Source organism: Mustela nivalis (genome assembly GCF_964662115.1).
Source record: "Mustela nivalis genome assembly, chromosome: 9".
NCBI lineage: Eukaryota > Metazoa > Chordata > Mammalia > Carnivora > Mustelidae > Mustela > Mustela nivalis.
Window position 1 is genome coordinate 23,566,766 of NC_139028.1, and position 23,192 is coordinate 23,589,957.

General features: G+C 35.8%; 1 protein-coding gene across 9 annotated transcripts in view; it reads left to right on the plus strand.

Annotated features, from left to right (window-relative positions):
- ARHGEF12 (Rho guanine nucleotide exchange factor 12) overlaps positions 1–23,192 on the plus strand; it is a 146,698-nt gene that overhangs the window by 40,915 nt on the left and 82,591 nt on the right. The window contains exon 1 of one of the 9 annotated variants that reach the window (XM_082683688.1): positions 183–316. The exons of the other annotated variants lie outside the window; for them this stretch is intronic. The gene's annotated coding sequence lies outside the window, so the exon portion shown is untranslated. Of the gene's footprint in view, positions 1–182; positions 317–23,192 lie in introns of those variants that run through there. 9 annotated transcript variants of the gene reach the window in all.

Genomic DNA, 23,192 nt, shown 5'->3' on the forward strand with positions numbered 1-23,192 from the left:
GGTATAACCTAGAGTCGTGTTCATGGATGCTGTTCTTTGCCTTTTTCCTTTAGCAACACAGTGTTGGGCTTCGGGTGATGATGGTAGACGACTGGGGGGCGGGGGGGAGAAGAGGTGGGGTTTCTTCATATCATCCCTCTTGTGGGCAGTAAAATCATCCGGCAAATGCTTTTCCAAGGATGTCGAGTGTATATATAAAGGAAAAACCTAAGGTTGCTAAGGGAGTGGTGTTTTGGTGAGAATTTCATTCTCTTTTACTCCATGGAAACAAGCCTTTTGAGCTTTTACTTGTCTGCTGATTTGTCCGGTGATCCAGGTAATCTATAGCAGTCTTTGTTTTCTCGGTGGTGTATGAAATGTAGCAAAATGGTAGAAAAATAGCTTCAGTGAAGGGGATGTACCTGTCACAGAGGAGCAAGATAGAAAAAGGAAGAGGAGATTTTACATTGTTCATTATTCTTAAAATATTTTCTAAGGTTTTTCATGTTCTAAAAGCCTAATTTGACATAAAGGAAGAAAATTTCTAGTTTTGAAAATCTGCTTTAATTGCTTAGCTTGAGAACAAAGGTTTTAATATCCAGCATTGCAGGGATATTTGTATTCAGAAGGATAGGAAGCACCGTCCTTCTTTTTACCTTTTTAGAACTGAATTGACATAACTTCTCTTGAATCTTGGCGAGGGACTTTGATTTATTATTCTGTAAATTGTGATTTAATTATCTGAAGCTTCAGGATGGTGGTTTCCCTTTGATACCCAAAGGACCTCCGATGGGGTATGGGAGGCTAGGATTAATCCTACAGTGGGGGGAAGGGAGTGTTTTTATAGGGTAATCTTCACGATTGTTTTTTCATTTGAAACTAAATACAGTCATTTGGAAAAGGTTATATCCTTGGAGACGAACACTGTTATCAATTTGAATTATTTTATCCTTTGTTCGGTTTGTGGTCTTTTTGCCTTTGTCAGCTAAAATGTTGGTTATAAATATGAAGAAGCTGCCGGATTGCTATGTGATGGCATTGGAATTGCCTTCTGCTTTTTTTTTTCCTCCCTGCATTCATATCTGTGAATACAAGAGCAGAGGCATGACTGTGAAAAGAAGTGGTATAAAATGCTGCAGGCTTTTTTGTTTCGTCCTGAATGTGTTTTTCATAGTGGAAGTTATTTTCTTGTGGACAGAAGGATTCAGGACCATAGTTTACGACACTAAAAAGTGCACTGCAGACAGCTCTGTTTTGAAAAGACGGCCTGAAACCATTTTTAAGCATACTCTGAAGCTTTCAGTTAATTTGATCATCTCCATCAGGGTGATAGGAGTTATCTTACTGTTTTGAAAGCTGGTTGACCCCTTAGAAAATTAACAAATTAACAATTACTTATTGAGTCTTTATATTATGTTCTGTGCTTTAGATATGTATGAGGGCTATAAAGAACTCATGTATATGATGTACTATTTTCAGTGCTAGGATACGAGTACTGGTTATATATTCATGCACTAACGTGTAGGTATTTTTACATAAACTACTACATTTAATCCTCATAACTAGTCACAAAATTATGACAGCCCCTTTTTCTAGTGAGGAAATTTATATTTTGAGAGATTAGGCAATATAAACAAAACCATGCAGCCTAGGCCAGTCAAGTCCCAAAACTCTTACCACTGTTTCCATATGAGCAGAGTAAAACATTTTATCACAATTATTTGACAGCATAAAGAGTGATACCAGTGGAACAAATGGGAGCTGGGGATTGTAATTTCTGCCAAGTACTGGGTGATTCTGTAAAATAATTTAACATCATCTATCAAGTGTGATATTGGAGTAAGTCACCTTAAAGTTCAGCTCTAACATTACGTGATTCTGTTCAGTGTAAGAGATTTTCATGTGTGGCTTATGGAAACAAGCCTCATTAATGGGTTATTACAATGTGTACCACCTTATAAGTTATTAGATTATACATTTATTTATTAAGATCATCATTGTCGGGGCACCTGGGTGGCTCAGTGGGTAAAGCCTCTGCCTTCGGCTCGGGTCATGATATCAGGGTCCTGGGATCGAGGCCCACATCGGGCTTTCTGCTCAGCAGGGAGCCTGCTTCCCCTTCTCTCTCTGCCTGCCTCTCTGCCTACTTGTAATCTCTGACTGCCAAATAAATAAAATCTTTAAAAAAAAAATCATCATCGTCTGTTGTCTTTCTCTTCCCTTTCCCCAGATGTATTACAAGGACCTAGGTTAGTACCTGATTACAGAGTATATGGTAATAAATTTACGTATTTAGTAAAGGAATAATTGAATGAGAAATAGGCTTGTATAGTACATTGGTAATATAAGTGACTTTGTACATTTTAATACCAACACATTCTTTTGGGGCTACAATTATTTTATTATTACAATGATCTTTTGAAGAATTAATTACTGTGAGAATCTTGAAAAGAAGACAACCTATAAAATAATCAAATTTAGGGAAGTAAACTAAAGCTTTCTGAAATTTCTCCATACTAGATTATTGATAGTATAGAACTTGATGACCATAGGCTTACCCAATATTATATTTAAAAATACTTTTCTAAAGCATTATTGGATGATTCCACATAAGCAAACAAATAAACATAGTAGCAAAGTTCCTTTTTGATTTATCCTTAAATTTATGTATACTCTCACATGCTATTAGTTTACAATGGGTAGAAAATATCCAGACCATTGAGTCTTTTACTTAAGATATTTTTTGAAGTATGATACAGTGCTTACTGGTAGTTTTGGTTCATTTGAACATGAGGATTTTTGAGATTTTAACAGGTGTATTAAGGTATCATTGTTGTATGAGAAACTATTTTTGTTTAAAATACACAGTTTGCTAGGTTTTGATATTTGTATGCACCAGGGAAATGCTCTACAATAATTAAGATAATAAACACATTCATCATCCCCAAAAGTTCCCTTGTGCCTTTTGCAGTTCTTCCCTTTGAATCCTCCCACCCGTTACCGGCTACCACTGTTACTATCATTATGGATTAGCTTGCACTCTCTTGAGCTTTATATCATTTATATCATGGTATAAATATATACAGGGTATGTGTTCTTTTTGTTTGACTTTTAAAACTCCGTGTAATTATTTTAAGATTTGCCCTCGTTATGTGTATCAGTAGCATAACTTTTTATTCCTGAGTAATATTCCAGCATATGGATAAGCCATCATTTGTTTACCCATTTATCTGTTGATAGTCATTTGGTTGTTTCAAGTTCTGGTCTATTAAGAATAAATTTACAAGTGTTTGTATGGACATATTTTTCATTTCACCTAGGAGTAGAATGGCTGGATATGTGGAATAGTATATTTACCTTTATAAGAAACTGCTAAATTGTTTGTTAAAGTGGCTGTATTGTATTGTTTTTACCAACAATGTTCCAGTTGCTCCACAGCCTCACCAATATTTGGTATTGTCAGTCTTTTTAATTTCATTCATGTTAGTGGGTGTATAATGGAGTCATGTTGTAGTTTTTATGTGCATTTCACTTAGTGACCAGTAATGTTGAACGTCTTTCCATGTGTTTATTAGTATTTGTATGTTTTTCTTTCATGAATTGTCTGTCCAAGTCTTGTTTTTAGTTACGCTTTTTATAATTGAGTAGTAAGAGTTCATGATACATTCTGGATCAGAGTCCATTGTTAGATATTTATTTTGGAAATATTTTATTCCAGTCTTTGATTTGTCTTTCCATTTTTTTACTATTCTCTCTTTTTCAATAGCTTTATTGATAATTTATTGATAATGTAGTTCACATTTCAAAGATCAGAAGTTTTTAACTTTGGATTCCAGTGATTCAGTTTTTTCCTTTTATGGATTGTGCCTTTGGTATATATATCTAAGAAATATTCTCCTAATCAGTATTTTCTCCTGTGTTTGCTTTTAGAAGTTTTATAGTTTCAACTTTACTTTTAAGTTTGGAATACATTTTGAGATAATTTTATAATACGGTGTGAGGTATAAATTGAAGTATATATTTTTTGCATATAGATATCCAAATATTCCAGCACCATTTGTTGAAAAGACTAAATTTGCTTTTGTACTTTTGTCAGAAATCAGCTGTATCTTATACATGGGGCTCTCTATTCTGTTGATCTGTTTGTCTTTCTTGACCCCAGTACTGCACTGTCTTGACTACTGTTGCTTTATAGTAAGTCTTGAAATCAAGTAGAGTTGGTCCTCCTGCTCTTTTTCAAAGTTGTTGGCTCATCCGGGCCCTTTACATTTCCATATGAACTTTAGAATCAGTTTATTCATTTCTGGAAAAAAGCCTGTTGTGATTTTGATTGGAATTGCATTGAATCTGTAGATCAATTTGTGGATGAATGACATTTTAGCAATATTAAGATTTCCAGTCCATGAACATGGCATATAGCTCCATTTACTTAAGTCTCAGTTTTTCTTAGCCATGTATGTTTTCAGTTTGTAGGTCTTACTACACATCTTCTGTCAGATTCACTCTATGTATTTAATATCTTAATGTTATCATGGGTGGTATTATCTTCTCAGTTTCAATTTCTAATTGGTGCTAGTATTTTATATGCACTTCTGCATATAAAATATGCACTTCTTTGATTATTGATTTTTGAATCTTGCAAACTTGCTGAACTTACTAGTTCTAGTAGGTTTTTTGTTGATTTCATAGAATAGATAGATCATCATGTAATCTACATAAATATAGTTTTATTTCTTTTCCAATCTGGATGCCTTGGTTTTTGTTGTTGTTGTTTTTTGTTTTTGTTTTTGTTTTTTTGTTTTATTGCCTTACTGTACTAGCTGTCATAGTACACTGTTGAGTAAAATTGGTAAGAGGGAACAACGCTATCCTGTTCCTGATCCTAGAGGAAAAGGCTTCAGCTTTTCACCATAAGTATGATGTCAGCTGTCGATTTTTGTAGATGCCAGTAATCAGGGTAGGGTTTTTATGAATGTTTATTGCTCTAAGAACTAGAAATATAATTGATAATACTCTTGTTCAAATTAAGTAAAAAAAAATAAAGTAGAAAACACCACATTTATATTTTTAAAGAACAAAGACTTTCAGTATTTTTTAGTATGGTAATACTCTTTTTAACAGAGAATTCTACAGGGGCGCCTGGTGGCTCAGTCTTTAAGTGTCTGCTTTTGGCTCAGGTCATGATCCCAGGGTCCTGGGATTGAGCCCCACATTGGGTCCCTGCTTGGTGGGAAGCCTGCTTCTCCCTTTCCCACTCACCCTGCTTGGGTTCCCTCTCTTGCAGTGTTTCTATCTGTCAAATAGATAAATCTTGAAAAAAAAAAAAAAAGAATTCTATCACTGCCAAAATTCTGGCATTGTGAGAGAAGTTACAATTAAACAATTTTTTAGTATTTTCTCTGCTCTGTAATAGTTGTGGCATAATGTTGAATTCAAATATATTATAAGGACATGATGAGGAAGTAGAAATTGTAGATATATAGTAAGAACTATAGGGGCACCTGGGTGGCTCAGTGGGTTAAGCCTCTGCCTTCAGCTCAGGTCATGATCTCAGGGTCCTGGGATCGAGCCCCGCATTCGACTCTGCTCAATGGGGAGCCTGCTTCCCCCCCTCTCTCTGCCTGCCCTCTGCCTACTTGTGATCACTCTTTCTCTGTCAAATAAATAAATAAAATCTTTTTTTTTTTTTTTTTAAAGAACTTTAAAGTACAGTTGGTCCTGACCCTTGAACAACATGGGGGTTAGGGGCACTAACACTCTGTAATATTATTTTTCATGTTTATTCCTTCTTCTTTATTGCTTTTGAAATCATTTAGATCCTCGTCATTTTAAAAATCTGTGCTATTACTGTTTTCTAATTGGTTTCCTGGCCCAGGCCCACGATTTCATTCTTCATTTTGTTTCCAAGGCGATATTTCTAAAATACATACTGGATCGTGTTACTGCCTGGCTTAAAACCTGTCTGTGTTCTGCATTGTTGCTAGCAGTGGTTCTTTGGAGGAGACCTCTTTTTTAATGGACCTCTTTTGAGACTGTCTTTAGAGATTCCCTTACCCCATAATGTTCAGTACCTCTGGAAGCTGAAGTCTGGGTTAAGAGCCTTTCTATTCCTCTGTGTGGTATATAGTTCCCTCTGCAGACGTTATTACTCTCCCCCAACCCAGCCTTGATGCTCCAGCCATTCTGAGCTACTTGGATTTTCTCCAAACACACCAGCATATGCTTCTCTTCCCTTGCTTAGAATTTCTCCACGTGCCTCTTTTCCATGGTTGAGTTATTCATTCATTCAAGAAATATTTATTGAACACCTTGAGGAGCTGTGCCAGGGCTGAATTTACTGTGTACTCATAGAGCTGCCTAATGATATAAACCAACATTAAATATAAGATAATTATAAAATGTGTTAGAGAGAACAAGGTAATTGTGGGAGACAATAACAGGAGGAATCTAACTGAAACTAGGGAACAGAAACCAGGAAGGGCCTTTCTGAGGTAGCAACCTTTAAGCAAAGGCCTAAAGTATATTCAGGAATCGGGTTAACAGGGAGAGGGTCCCAGATCTAGCAGCATGCAAGATAGCCCTTCTTTGGGGAAGCATGCATGTAAAGCACTAAAGGAAGGCCACTATAGCTGAAGCATAGTAAGCGAACAGGAGAGTGGTAGAAGTTGAAATTAGAAAGGTAACAAGAGCTGTATTTTTTATATCTGGGTCTTGCATGTCGTGTTTTGGTGTTTGGATTTTTTTTTTTTTTCCTAAATGCAGTGTGAAATTATTGAAAGAACTTAAGCAGGGGAGGGACACACTAAGATTTGTGTTTTGAAATTAAGCGGTTCCTGTATAGGAAAATGAATTGGGGGATGTGTGCACGAATATGAAAGGCAAGACCTGTTAAATTATTACAGTAGTCTAGGCTTGGGGCAAGGTGGCTAGCTCTCTAAGCCAGCAATGGCCAAGGTCAGAAATAAATAAATCTGAGATATCTGTTGAAGGTACAGTCAGTAAAAGGCAATGATGGATGTTAAGGCCATGGAAAAGGAGACATTTATTTTCTGTCTTCAGGTATATGGTATATAGAGTGAGTGCTCAGTCAGTATTGTTGGGTGGGTGGAGAGTTGGGTATATTGAGTTTGGGGAGGGAGAGGCAGTTGTCTTTGATGACTTCTAGATTTCTGACCAGATCAGGTAGGCAGATGAAAGGCTGATTGTTGAGATGGAGAAGCAAGTTTTGAGAGGCAGCATAAGAATTTAGTTTCGGGTTTATTGAATTTGAGATACCACTGGTATATCTAAATGCGTATGCCAGATAGCAACTCTTCAGAGCCCAGACGATTGAGGAAATCCATTTGCCTGAGTCTAATGCCCATTATATCATTAGACAAATATTTCTTGAGTACCTGCTCTGTGTGTAGCACTGCCCTGGAATATAACAGTGAACCAGAGATTAGGGACCTCATATTCCTGCAGGTGGGGGTATTGAGTGGGTGCGTAATAGAGTAGATGATCATTTTTTATAGCATTTATTTTTTGAAATACTGTGTGCAGGAGTACCATATAGGGTATAGTGAGGATACAGAGTTAAGACAGATTCTCTACTGAGGAAATACTAATGTTTCATTGAATGTCAGGAGGGTGGCTTTTGTTACACTATTTGTTAGTTTCTGTATGTTAACTGACCCAGTGCTCACCCTCAATCCATTTACCATGGCTTCTGCTTTCCTGAGTTCTTCATTTTGAGAATATTTTTACTGGGTGGATTTTGTGTTTAAGTAGGGTTTTTCCCTCTTCTCCAAGAAGGGCTCGTAGGTGCTTTGTTTCCTTATTTCTCTACAGATTCTTTATATCTTAATTTCCAGTATGCATAAAAACTTTCTAAAAAAATTTAGATGTTATATCACTATTTTCTCACATTGGAGTCATATCTTGTGGCGTATGGAGTCTTTTTGCGAAGTCTCGAGGCTGATTTAATCTTTCCCACTTGTACATGACTTAAATTTTTTTATCTAGGTGTTCATATAACTATTCTTTAAATTTTTATTTTAATTCCAGTTAGTTCACATACACTATTTTATTAGTTGCAGGTATACAGTATAGTAATTCAACAGTTCCATATATCACCCTGTGCTTATCACAACAAGTCCTCCCCTTAATCCCCATCACCCATTTCACCCATCCTTTTAACCCCTCCCTCCCTCTGGTAACCATCAGTTTGTACTCTATAATTAACAGTCTCTGGTTTGTCTCTCCCCCCCCCTTTACTTATTTGTTTTGTTTCTTAAATTCCACATATGAGTGCAATCATATGGTATTTGTCTTTGACTGACTTATTTCACTTAACATTATTCTTTCCAGCTCCATCCATGTCATTGTAAATGGCAAGATTTCATTCCTTTTTTATGGCTGAATAATATTCCTTTATAGATATATGCCCACATCTTCTTTATCCATTCATCAGTTGTTAGACACTTGGGCTTCTTCCATATGGCTCTTGTAAATAGTGTTGCTGTAAACATAGGGGTGCATGTATCCTTTTGAATTAGTGTTCTCGTATTCTTTTGGTAAATACTCGGTAGTGTGATTGTTGGATCATAAGGTAGTTCTATTTTTAACTTACTGAGGAAACACCATGCTGTTTTCTACAGTGTCTGCACCAGTTTCCATTCTTACCAACAGTGCATGAGTGTTCCTTTTTTTCTATATCCTTGCCAACACCTATTGTTTCTTGTGTTGTTGATTTTAGCCGGTCTGACAGGTGTGAGGTCATACTCACTGTAGTTTTGATTTGCAGTTCCCTGAAAGTAAGTAATGATGAGCATCTTTTCATGTGTCTGTTGGCCACCTGAATGTCGTCTTTGGAGAAATGTCTGTTCACGTCTCCTACCCATTTTTTAATTGGATTATTAGTTTTTGGGGTCTCAAACTTTGTAAGTTCTTTATGTATTTTGGATACTAACCTTTTATCAGATATGTCATTTGCAAATAGCTTCTCCCATTCCACAGGTTGCCTTTTAGTTTTGTCGGTTATTTACTTTGCTGTGCAGAAGCTGTTTTATTTTGATGTAGTCCTAATCGTTCATTTTTGCTTTTGTTTCTCTTGTCACAGGAGACAAATCTAGAAAAAAAAATTGCCTTGAATAATGTCAGGAAAAATTACTGCCTGTGTTCTCTTTTAGAATTCTTATGGTTTCTCTCACATTTAGGTCTTTAGCGTTTTTTGAATTTAGTTTTGTGTACAGTGTAAGAAAGTGGCCCAGTTTTTCTTCTGCATGCTGCTGTCCAGTTTTCCTAATACCGTTTGTTGAATAAACTGTCCTTTTTGCATTAGATATTCTTTCTTGCTTTGTTGAAGATTAATTGACCATATAGTTGTGGATTTATCTCTGGGTTTTCTATTTTGATTTATTAATCTATGTGTTTTTGTGCCAGTACCGTGCTGTTTTTATCCTATAGCTTTGTAGTATAACTTGAAGTCCAGAATTGTGATGCCTCCAGCTTTGCTTTTCTTTTTCAAGATTGCTTTAGTTATTCAGGGTCTTTTGTGGTTCCATACAAATTTTAGGATTTTTTTTGTTCTAGTTCTGTGAAAAAATGCTCATGTTCTATAACTCTTTACTTAAAAACCTTATATCTTTATAACTTTAGCAGTGTACTTATTAGTGTTGATTATTTTCTGTTTTTATAGTATGGTGTGTTGTTCAGAATTCACTTATTTTGTATTTGGGGGAATTTTTCTGTTATATTTTTGAATATTATTTTTTCTTGTATAACGCATAGTGATTAAGAACAAGAACTGTAAGGTTCATGTATCAGCATCTCTGCTTCTCTGCTTACTAATTGACCTTGGGCAAATGTCTTAATCTTTCTGTGCCTTAGTTTGTTCATCTATAAAACAGGGATAATAATAGTATTTACTGAGGATTAAATGACTTAATACATGTAATATAGTTATAACAGTTACTGGCATATGTTATATGCACAGTAAATATTAGCTGTTATCATTAACTATTCCATTTTTCTGTTGCTTACTGTTCTTTTCTGTGTTCGGAGGCCTGTGTGATTCACAGGAATGTTCTTGAGGTCACAGGGTTCTCTGTGTTGTGTTCTCATGGCAGGTGCTCTGACTTTCCCTCATTATCTCCACTTCACTCCAGCAGTATCATAAGCCTAGGAATGTAGCAGCATATTTTTGTTCTTTGATTTTACTTCCTTCTGCTGTCCTGGGTCTCTCTATAGGGTCCCTTACTCCCTTATTATACTGCTACACTGGATATTGACTTCCTAATCATAGGACAGATAGATCTTCATTTCAGATCTGTGATCCTTATGTTTCAAGAAATGGGTTTCCTGTTCAGGTCTACCAAAAATTTTTTGGTATAGATTCAAAATTTAGTAGATTTGGCAAGTATGTTTTGTAGTTAATGGTTTAAGGTTATAATCATGTCCTTTCATAAAGGGTAGATTTTTTTCCCCTTCTATTTTTGCTTTTAGTATTGAGGAAGCCTGGTAGAGTAAAATTGTCTTTATTATCTTTCATCTTTACCTGGAATTGAATGCATATTTATTGAAACAACCAGTGGTTTGTGAGTGTTGTCTTGAAGAAGCACATTCAGGTGGAAACTGGTTTCCTTTATGATGTATAACTGGTAAGTTGCCTATACGGCACATATATATTAACTGAATTCTCCACCCAGCTTTGGGATTTGGAGATGCAGATTCTATAAGATTGGGAGTTCTTTTGTAACCAGTTCATGTTGGCTTATCTTTGCCTGCAGCTATATAAAGGTATGAATACCTTTCTAGCTAAATATTTTATAGTTATACCAGATCTAATTTTCTGATTCTCACTCATGTGAAGACTTTTGATTAACTATAAAAAAAAAACTATGCAGGGGCGCCTGGGTGGCTCAGTGGTTTAAGCCTCTGCCTTCAGCTCAGGTGATGATCTCAGGGTCCTGGGATCAAGCCCCTCATCAGGCTCTCTGCTGGGCAGGGAGCCTGCTTCCCCCTCTCTCTCTGCCTGCCTCTCTGCCTACTTGTGATCTCTCTCTGTCTATCAAATAAATAAATAAAAATCTTAAAAAAAAAAACTATGCAAAGGGAAGAGAATGTTTTGTGGTAATGCAGTAATCTAAAGGTTGAGAACCAGGGACTCTAGAATGTGAAGGTTTGAATCAAAGGTCCTCTGTCTACTGGTTATATAACTTGTATATGTTACTTCTGCCTCTTTGATCCTCACATTTTTCTGTTGTAAAAAGAGGCTAAAAATGGTATTTATCTCTTAGAATTGTTGTTAGAATTAATATATGTAAAGTACTTAAGGCAGAGACTGGCATTTGTTAAGAACATTTAGTAGAACTAGTTAAGTAAAGTTTAGCTATTTTGTTTTAACTGTTAATCATTATTCTTATGAATAATGGAGGGCATATATTTGGAGCAAATTGCCTAGCATAATTTGTAACTACCCAGGGTAACTTGAAGGTATTGAGTGTTTCTCAACTAATCATTCTTACCAAATGAGTATTTTTCAGGGAGTCCAACCCTAGGAAATATGCAACAGCTTACTGTTATTCTTCACCTAATATACAATTATTTCCAACCAGTTCATCTCCTCTTTAAATACAAGTTCAGTAGAATGTTTTTTCCTCATAAGAATTCAGAAACCTTTGTTCTGATGATGAGCTCATTTAAATTTGGGTTTGAGCACTGATAGAAAACTAAGCTGGTTTCCCTTAATGGGGAATCTGGCCATTCATCCTCCTTCACCCTCCCAGGGTAGAATTTTTTTCAGGAACTAAATAGCTTTATCTAGCAGGGTCTTCCTGCCATTAGCAGTGGAACAGTACAAAGGCCACATTGAGCATAGCTGCTGGGGAAACCCTTTTTCCTTCTCTGGCCTGTAAATGCTGTTCTGTCTCTCTGAAAAGCCCTGACATCAGCTCTTGGAAAAATCCAAATACTTGTGTTAGAACAGGACTGAAACACTTGCCTGGGCAGACACTAAATGGCTGAATGGCTGAACTATAGTTCTAAGTTTACCAGATGTCTCTCAGTCATGTTATGGTTTAAAAAAAAAAAATTGACATCTATGAGTTTCAGACATTATCTGGAGAAATTAGGATAGAAATGATAATTTAGCAACTTCCGTCCTTATCCTCATTTTATTCTTTTTAAAAAATAAAATCTAACTTTGAGATAATGTGGAATTCATACACAGTGGGGACAGAATATAGCAACGTTATAAAGTTTGTGTAGTGTTCTTCATATATTAGGTGCTTCATAGGTATTTGATATTTGGGGCAGAATGCACTGTTACTGTAAACAGACTGAATTTGACTTTCTGGTGTTCAGATGTGTGGCATATGAAGGTTTATTCATTCACCAGAGTGTTCCTTTAAAACATCAATTAGGTCATTTCTTAAAACCCTCCTGTTTTCATTATACTTTGAATAAAATCTGAATTCATGGACATGGCTCACATTCTTACGTTATCTGGCCCCTCTCTTATCTGCTAATTTCATCTCATTACTACTTTCTTGGTCATTTTCTATGCTCAAGCCACAGTGGACTTTGTATTTCTCAAATTAGTAAGCTTTTTCTCCATTGTGATCTTTGTCCTATTACATTTGCCTATAGCTTTGTGGCTGAAGATCTTCTCATGGCTGGCTCCTGCACCTCATTTAGGTCTCAGCTCAAATGCCATAGAAGTCTTCTTTGAATAAACAAAATTAACTCAGTTAGTCACAGTCATGTATATTTTATTTTTCTCATAGCACTTACCACTGTCTGAAATAATCTGGTACAATTATTTGTCCAGTCTGTCTTGTAGAATGTAAGCTTCTTGAGAGCAGAGGTTTTATCTGTTCTTCCATGTAACCTCTAGTAACTGGAACAGTACATGACACTGATTGCTGTTTATGTAACTTAGTGTGTTTTTGGTGGTCTATAACTGGAAAGCTAACTAGTAAGGACATTTATTGGCTCACATAAGAAGAAGTCCAGAGCTGGGTTCAGGGATTTTTGATCTCATAGCTTACCTGGGTCAAGAGCACAGGTTCTTTCCAGTTTTCCACTCTTGCCACCAGTGTCAGCTTCATCTTAAACTAGTTTTTAATGATGGATGTTAAATAGTAGTCAGGGCTACTTGCTTTCTCATTTCTGTCCAGTGGGAGCAAGGACAAGAAGTTTCATGTTCTTTCTTAGGAGTAAGAAAATACTTTCACAGATGCTTTTAGCAAACTTTGTATTCTCCTTGTCTCTTTCTGAACCAATCACTTACTCAACAATGGACTTACCATTCAGTGCCAAAAAGCCCAGCTCTGTTGGTGCAAATGGAGTCCGCTTCCCTTGGATCATCAAGCTCTGAGAAAAATGGTAAATAACTGAATAAAATAGGGGTGAAAAGGATGATTGTGGTCTGGATTGGTAATCATTTATGTCTTCCATAATTCTAAATAAAAGTATTTTGAATGAATGAATTCATTTAGTAAATACGTATTGAATTGTCTAGTATATGCTCAGCACCGTACCAGTAAATTAGAATAAAAAATGGTCCTCACCTTCAAATAATTTAAAGTCTAATGAGAGAGATAAATTAACAGTATACTAAAATTATTTTTAAAAAATCAATTTATTAAAATAATTTAATACAAATAAATCCAAAATAAAGCAAAAAAAAAAAAAAGTGAAAAGGGGAGATAAAGAACAGATGAGACAAAAAGCAAATCACAAGATGATAGACTTAAACCTATACATATCAGTAATCACAATAAAGATAAATGGTCTAGGGGCCCCTGGGTGGCTCAGTGGGTTAAGCCTCTGCCTTTGGCTGAGGTCATGGTCTCAGGGTCCTGGGATCAAGCCCTGTATAGGGCTCTCTGCTCAGGGGGGAGCCTGCTTCCTCCTTTCTCTCTCTCTTTGCCTGCCTCTCTGCCTACTTGTGATCTCTCTCTCTCTGTCAAATAAATAAATAAAATCTTAAAAAAAAAATGGTCTAAACACTCCAGTTAAAGGCAGAGATTATCAGATTAGATAAAAAGGAAAGCCTAACTCTGTGCTACAAGAAATACACCTTAAACATAAAGACATATAGTTTAAAAGAAGATATGCCATGGTAGTATTAATCAAAGGAAAGCTAGAGTGATACATTAATATCAGATAAAGTAAGCTTCAGAACAAAAGTATTAGGGTTAAAGAAAGTCATTACATAATGATTAAAGCATCAAGTAAAAAAGATATAACAGTTCTAAACTTTTATATAGCTAATAACTGAGCTTTAAAAATTTCATGAAAGGAAAACTGATATAACTGATATAACTGCAAGACAAATCCCCAATTATTACCAGTGAGTTCAATATCTCTCAATAATTGAAAGAAGTAGAAAATCAGTAAGGGTATAGACTACTTAACACTATTGACCGGTTTGATCTAGTTGTTTTTATAGAACAAGCTATCCAACAACATAGTACAGGTTCATTTTTTTTAGCACGTATACATGGAATATTTATTAAGATAGACCATATTATGGGTCATAAATAAATTTAAATAAAAGGTTTAAGTCAGGGGATCCTGGGTGGCTCAGTGGGTTAAGCATCTGACTTGGTTTCAGCTCAGGTCATGAGCTTGGAGTTGTGGGATCAAGCCTTGCATCTGGCTCCATGCTGAGTGAAGAGTCTTGTCTTAGATTTTTGTTCCCTCCCCATCTGCTCCTCCCCCCCTTGCATGCTTTCTCTCCTCTTTTTTTTTTAAAGGATCAAGTCATATAAAATATGTTCTCTGACCACAGTGGAATTAAATTAGAAGTCGGTAAAAGAAAGATCTCTGGAAAATGCCCAAATATTTGGAAAATAAACAACATACTTTTAAATTACCTGTGGTCCAAAGAAGATACTAAAAGGGAAATGGGAAATTATTTTGTACTGAATGAAAATAAGAACACAATTTATCAGAATTTGCAGGATGCCACTAAACCATTACTTAAAAAACATTAAACTCCTTTTAGAAAAGAAGAAAAGTCTAAAGCCAATGACATCAATTTCTGTTTTAAGAAACTAGAATAAGAGCAAGTTAAAACCAAAGTAAGCAGAAGAAAAGAAATGATAAAGATCAGAGTAGGAAGTCAATGCAGTAGAAACAGAAAAGCAGTAGAGAAAATCAATGAAAGCAAAAGCTGGTTCTTTTGAGAATAATAATAAAATTGTTAGAATTCTAGCCAGGCTGATCAGGAATAAAAGAGGGAAGACAAACATTACCATTCTCAAGAATAAAAGAAGTGACATCACTACAGATTCTACAGATATTAAACTGTTCATAAGGGAATATTATGAATAGCTTTATGCCAATAAAGTTAACAATTTAGATGAAATATGGTTTAGAATTTTATAAATTCCACCAATATACAAACATGTGTATATAACTATTACATATATAAGAACATATAAGATATACATATGTACACTTACACATTGGTAAGTGTACATAAATATACATTTACATAGTTGTATGTATATATACACAGCTACATACATACATCTTTTTAAAAAAATAGTTATTTGAGAGAGAGCACGTACCAGCAGGAGAGGGGTGGAGGGAAAGAGAGAAGTGGACTCCTCTATTGAGCAGGGAGCCTGATGTGGGGCTCTGTCCCAGGACCCTGGGATCATGATCTGAGTTGAAGGCAGATGTTTAACTGACTAAGCCACCCAAGCACCCTGAGAAGATATTTCTTCATGTTAAAAAGTAGAAAACCATTGCTTTATAGGAAACTTTACAGTTTTGGAAAGGTAACAGTTTCATTCTTCATTCCCTTGAGGGAGAGGAATTGTCTTGAAAATATATAAAAAATAGTATTAGTAATGTAGACCTATTTAAAAATTAACATCAGTAGTCTTATGTATCAAAAGTGTATTAGGTATGATAAGTCACATCTAAGGGAGAAAATAGAACAATGTCAGTTAATTAAAAATGAACTGAACTTTGTAAAGCAGTGATTCCCAATTCTGGAGTGACATAAGAGGAATGTCAAAATATTTAAAACACACTTTCCTCCATGTTTCCAAATTCAGTGCTGTGGTGAACCATTGTTACTGACTGATAAGAGTGTACCCTGTACATTCTATGGTTTAGGGCCAAGAAAAACCCTTGTGGAAAGTGTGAAATAGCATGCATAGAACTCATCTTCTCACCTTTTCCCACAGAATTAGAGGTCTTTTTTCCTTTGTGCTGGTTTGAAAGTTTGGGGTATTCAGATTTGGCATAGAAAATGTGATTTAAGGGGCACCTGGCTGGCTTAGTCAGTTGGCTGTGTGCCTTCAGCTCAGGTTGTGATCCTGGGGCCCTGGGATTGAGCCCTGCATCTGGCTCCACACTCAGTGGAGAGACAGCTTCTTCCTCTCCTTATATGCCTGCTAGCCACTCATCTTCTCTCTCTCTCTCAAATAAATAAATAAAATATATTTTTAAAAAAGAGAGAGAATGTGGTTTCATGATAAACTAAATGGATAGTTAAGAGGAATTGAAGAATTGTTAATATTTGATGCCAGAACCAAAGCATTTGTGAAGAGAAATCTCTAGTTTATAGCCAGAAATTGCATTATAACATTAATTATACACATAGCTAGTAAAAGTAGTTTTAATGAAAAATAATTTCCTTAGAAGAAAATAAAATATTTTTATGAATGTGGAATGTGTGTTACATAGAAGATTTAATTGTAATTTTATTGGCTATGATCGGTTCTTTTGTTATTAGTCTTATCTTTACTGATACTAGTCTTATCTTTACTGATATTTTATTTTTATATAGCCTGTTTTATTTATTTATGGAGCTATTTCACCAACTGAGGAGTATGACATAAATTTAATAATATGTGACTAAAGTACTCATAATGTATTTCTTATGTAATTTAAAAAATTATAAGTAGAAAACATGGAGTGTGAGCAATCCTTATTCTCTTAGAGTTCTTCTGGAAAGTATATGAGGTTTTTTATTTGTTTATAAGAAATAGGCCTATGTAGGTTTAGTTCAAGGAAATTGTGAATATTGGAATTAGGTTTATACTTCTCTGACTCCCTATTTTTTTGGCAAATCCTTGTCTGTTCAGCTTTGTGGTATAGATGGGATGGTGAATTAGCCTTCTTTGTATTCAAGTTCTGAGCATACCAAGTACAATACCTGAAGATAAATAGAGCTGTTGAATAATGCTCAGTGATTTGGGTGTTAGTGTTAATTCTGTTTTTCCTTCTCCTAAGATTTTCAAAATAGGATTCCTATTCTTGTAATTGTGTTGGCATTTGGTAAGAAATGTTTAGGAACATTTAGGATAAATGCATTGTAATTTGTTTTCTTGTCGAATTGGTATTCCTTGCTATGGATGCTATTTTTAATGGATGTTTTAGATTTTTTCTTTAATAAAAATGGAAACTGCAAATATATCAAATATGTGCTTTAAAGTGATACGTAAGAATTTACATTTTGAGTAGAACTTTTTTATATCATAGAAGATACAGTGTTATTTGAAATTTTATATTTTAATTTTACATTTTCATAAAATTCTCAAGTTCAGGTTAGTGGTGGAGTTTGTCTTAATGACACCTCAATACAAAAGGTGAAAGCCAACTAAGACTTTCTACTTTTTCAGAAGGACAGTTGTATCCTTTGGCAAATCTGCAGAAAGCAGTTTATCCTAACAAATTTTGCACAGTTCTTGCTTCAGTTTACAAAATTTGAACACTCAATCTTAATGTACTTTATATAAAATTTTCTTTTTTAAGATTTTATTTATTTGTCACAGACAGAGAGAGTGCACAAGCAGGGAGAGCAGCAGGCAGAAGGAGAAGCAGACTCCTGGCTGATCAGGGAGCCCAGTGCAGGACTTGATCCCGGCACCCTAGGATCATGACCTCAGCTGAAGGCAGCTGCTTAAAGACGGAGCCACCCAGATGTTCCTATAAAATCTTTATATAAGTCTTTATATAAATATTTATTTGAGAGAGAGGGTGCCTGCATATGTGCACGTGAGTTGGGGGGAGAGCCGCAGAGAGAGAGAGAGAGAGAATCCTCAAGCAGACTCCCTGCTGAGCACAAACCCACACAAGACTGGATTCCAGGACCCAGAGATCATGACCTGAGCTGAAACCAAGAGTTGGCTGCTTAACCAACTGAGCTACCCAGGTGCCCCCATTCTGTTTCTTGAAGTAGGCCTGCATTGCTATTAATTGCCCTCTTACTAATTGCTTTTGCTGTCTCCCAATAATTGTTGTGTGTTGTATTTCTATTTGTAGTTGTCTCTAGACATTTTTTTTATTGCTTAGATTTCTCTGATGACCCTGTGGTTGTTTGGTAGCATGTTTAATCCTATGTTTGTGTTTTCTTATTTTCTTCTTGTAATTGATTTCTAGTTTAATAATAATGTGGGGGGACAAGGTGCTTGATGAGATTTCAGTATTCTTTAATTTATTGAAACTTGTTTTGTGGCTTAACATGTTATCTATCCTGTCAGTGTTCTATATGCACTTGAGAAGAATGTGTATTCTGTTGCTTTTGGATGGAATGTCCCATATATATCTATTAAGAACATCTGGTTTAATGTGTTGTTTAAAGTCAGTGTTTTCTTGTTAATTTTCTGTGTGGATGATTTATCTATAGATGTCTACCATTACTGTATTGTTGTCAGTTTCTTCCTTTAGGTCTATTAATACTTTATTTATTTTGGTATTCCTATGTTGGGTGCATATATATTTATAATTGTTGTATCATCTTGCTGGATTGACCCTTTTATCATTACGTAATGCTTTTCTTTAACTTATTAAAGTATTTTTGGGGGTGTCTGAGTGGCTTAGTTGGTTAAGTGACTGCCTTCGGCTCAGGTCATGATCTTGGAGTCCTGGGATCGAGTCCCACATCAGGCTTCCTGCTCGGCAGGGAGTCTGCTTCTCCCTCTGATCTTCCCCTTTCATATTCTCTCTCTCTCTCTCTCAAATAAATAAAATCTTTAAGAAAAAGTATTTTTTAAAGATTTTATTTGAGAGAGTGTGCACAAGTGGGGGGAGGGGCAAAGGGCGAGAAAGAGGCAGACTCCTTGCTGAAAGTCATGACTTGAGCTGAGGCAGACGCCTAACCAAATGAGCCACCTGGGTGCCCCAGAGTCTTTATTTTAAAGTTTATTTTGTCTGTTACAAGCATAGCTACATAAACTTTCTTTCAGTTCACATTTTCATGGAATATTTTTTTTCTCCCCTTTACTTTCTATCTCTGTGTTACTTCTGAAATTAGTCTCTTGTAGGCAGCATATCTCTGAGTCTTGTTTTCTTAATCCATTCAACCACTCTGTACTTTTTGGTTGGGGAATTTAGTCCATTTACATTTAAAGTAATTATTGATAGGTATGTATTTATTGTCATTTTATTAATTGTTTTCTGGCTCTTTTTGTAATTCCTCTCGTTTCTTTCTTCCTTTTTCTTCCCTTTTGGCTCTATAACCTCCTTTAGTGTTATGTACAGGTTTCTCTTCATTTTCTTTTGTGTATTTACTATAAATTTTTGCTTTGTGGTTACTGTGAGCTTCACAAATGCATCACAGTTTTTTATCTTATGTGACATCAAAAATAAACATGGGGAGTGTAAAAATGTAGTTTTAGAATGTATTCAAATTTAAGCTGTCATCAACTTAAAATAGACTGCTATATATATAGATGTTATTTGTGAACCTCAAAGTAACCACAAAACAAAAACTTATAGTTCTTAGTGAGTTCTTATAAAAAAAAATTTTTTTTAAGAACAGTTTAATGATGATGGACTCCTTTAGCTTTTGCTTATCTGAAAAATTATTTATCTCTTCTTCTATTCTGAATAGTAACCTTGCCAGTAGAGTATTCCCCCACCTTCAACACACACACCCATAGCATATTCTTGGTTTGAGGTTTTTTTTCCTTTCAGTTCTTTGAATATGTCGTGCCACTCTCTTCTGACCTGCAAATTTTCTGCTAAAAAATCTGCTGATATCATGTGGGATTTCCCTTGTACATAATAAATTGTTTTCCTCTTGCTGCTTTTCAAATTCTCTTTTTAACTTTTTTTTTTTTTTAAGATTTTATTTATTTATTTGACAGAGATCACAAGTAGGCAGAGAGGCAGGCAGGGTGGGTGGGGGATGACAGGCTCCTTGCTGAGCAGAGAGCCTGATTCAGGGCTTGATCCCTGGGATCATGACCTGACCGGAAGGCAGAGGCTTTAACCCACTGAGCCACCCAGACGCCCCTTATCTTTAACTTCTGACAATTTAATTGTAATGTTTCTTGGTGTGAATTTTTGGGGGTTTGTTTTGTGCCTTCTGGACCTGGATGTCTGTTTCTTTCCCTGGGGTAATGAAGTTTTCAGACATCATTTCTTCAGATAAGTTTTCTGCCCCTTTCTCTCTTCATCCAGTGGGCTGTCTCACTCCTCTAGTGTATTTTTTTAGTTCAGTTACTGTATTCTTTTGCTCTCTGTCCCCTTTTTGGTACTTTCTTAAATATTCTCTTTGTTGACATTCTCACCATGTTCATCTCTTCTCCCAAGTTTGATGACCATCTTTATGACTATTACTTTGAACTCTTTAACAGGTAGATTACTTATCTCTGTTTTATTAAGGACTTTTTCTAAAGTTTTGTCTTGTACTTTTGTTTGCCACCTATTCCTGTCTCATTTTGTCTGAGCCTCTGTGTTTGTTTTCATGTATTAGGCAAAACCTTTCTGAGTCTTGAAGGTGTGGCCTTCTGTAGGAGATGACCCATGGGACCCAGAGGTACTGTCTCCCTGGTCACCAGAGCCAGGCTCTCAAGGAGCATCCCCTGTGTGTGCTGCACATGCTTACTGGCTGTGGTGGTGCTGTGATGGTGGCGTCAGGAGTAGAGGCAGGTGTTACCCAGCTGCGGCATAGTTAGGCACTGAATTGGGATTACTAACCTGCGCTAGCAGGTTAAGGGGAGGTTGTAAAAATTAACAAAGTAGCATTAGCAAGGTAGAATATGACCACAAAAATGGTACTTTCCAATGTTTCTTTTCTTGGAGAGAGTCCCAGCAGGTTCCTGAAGCTCTGGCAGTTGCTTTAAGATATGAGTAATTGGGCCTCCTTCACATTTGGTCTAGGAGCTTTTCAAACTGCTGCTTTTGGATTAGGTCTCAGGGCGAGTGAGTCAGCCTGCAAACCTTCTAAGAGTGGGTTCTCAATTCCCTACATTTCTGTGGTTCTCCAGGACTTAATCCCTGTTTATATTAAGTTTGAGGGGCTTATCTCTCTGGTGCATGACCCAAGGGTTGAGGTGCTCGATGTGGGGCACAAACCCCCTTGCTCCTCAGGCAAAAAAAGTTCCATTTTTTTGAAATCCCTTCTGATTGTGGGTCCCTGTGCCTGGGGTGGGGTGTTGGCAAGAGCATGTCTCTGCCTCTCCTACTGGTCTCAAATTGGCTCTTTTATTTTTTGTTGTGAAGGCACTGTTCATCTAGTTTCCAGAACTTTTTCAGAGGAAATTGTTGCATGTTAGCTGTTGAATTTTTGTGTCCATGGGAAGAGGTGAGTTTAGGATCATCCTACTTGGCTGTCTTGAACCACTTCTCCAAACAAATTCTGAAATTGGGAATTGTGAAGTAAGATTAAGGTTTAAACCCTTATTTACTAAGCAAAATAAGTCGTCAGAGAAAGACAAATACCACAGAGATTTCATTCATACGTGCAATTTAGGAAGCAAAACAGATGAACACGGGGAAGGGAAGGAAAAATAAAATAAGGTAAAAACAGAGAGAGAGGCAAACCATAAGGGACTTTTAACTCTAGGAAACAAACAGGGTTGCTGGAAGAGAGGTAGGAAGGGGAATGGGATAACTGGGTGATGGGCATTAAGGAGGGCACTTGAAGTAATGAGGGCTGTATACTGAAATGAATGAATCACTAAATTCTACCCCAGAAACTAATAATATAGTATATGTTAATTAAATTGAATTTAAATAAAAAATTTAGTTAAACAAAGATTTAAATCCCTATCAAATGAAAATTATGTATCATCATTATTTTGCCAATTTTGAGATTATTCTGTAGAGTCCAGTTTGTTTATTGTTTATATTTGTTTAATGATGCTAGTATCTCATATAAGCATTGATTTGATATTTTGAATGGTGTTGAGTGGAAAGAAGATACTTAGTAGTTTGAGGTTTTCTTTTTTCTGGCAGTTCCCTTTGCTTCGTTTTTTGAAGTGAATAATTGGAAGTCTAGAAAGACACTGTATAAGTTAATGATGATACTCATTATCTCAAAGCAGAATTATTTAGAGACCTTACAGGAGATATTGCCTAAAGTAATACTATTTCAGGTTGTCCATGAGGAAAGAAGAGCCTATAATAAATAAGATGTTATCTTCATTGTGAATTACTTTTCCCAGTTCAGAAACAACCAATATCTGATTTATAATATCTGGCAGAGGCAATTAAAATAATTTAGAATTTACTGTTTGATTTGTCAAAGTATGTCTAGGAAAGACTAAGGATCGTTATGTGTTAAGTTCTTCAATAAAAGTAGCAGTATCCTAAGTTATATTTAAGAATTTAATTTGAGATTGTCTTACGTTACATTCTAGTGAATCGTTTTTGGATTTTACACCAGAACTGAGCTCCCTGGTCCTTCTTTCTGTGGTTTTGTATTGCAAGGTCCAGAGGTTTAAAACTAATAACAACACCATGAAAATTCTCGAGTCATCCTTTCAGCTGTAGCTTCTCTTTGAGTCTTTATGATATAACTAATGTTTATGCCAGCTCTGCTGACAGCTTTTCATGCTTTAGATCTATCTCCCTATAAAAAGGTACAATGGTGGATAATTTTTGGATTTTTTTTTTGTTTGTTTTTTCTGTAGTTTTTAGTTCTTTTAGTGAGTGTAAGCTAGACCAGTTACAAATTGTAGGTGGCGAAAGGATTTATGACTGGTATTTTTGGAGAGCTAGGAGTGTTAGTGGTCATTACTACTTTTGGCTCTATGAATCTTATTGTCCAGAGATCTAAAGTTTGAATTAAGTTTAGCTGAAGTCAGCAGTATGTTCTGAATCCCTATACTTAAGGGTACTTAAATGCCCTTTTAGCTGTTTTGTTATTTTGTGAAAAGCGATACAATACTAGAGCTAGCTGGTTCATATTACATTGGAGTAGTTTCAAACTTTAGTGTTATGCTTCAGGATATTTAAATTATTTTCTAGAAACA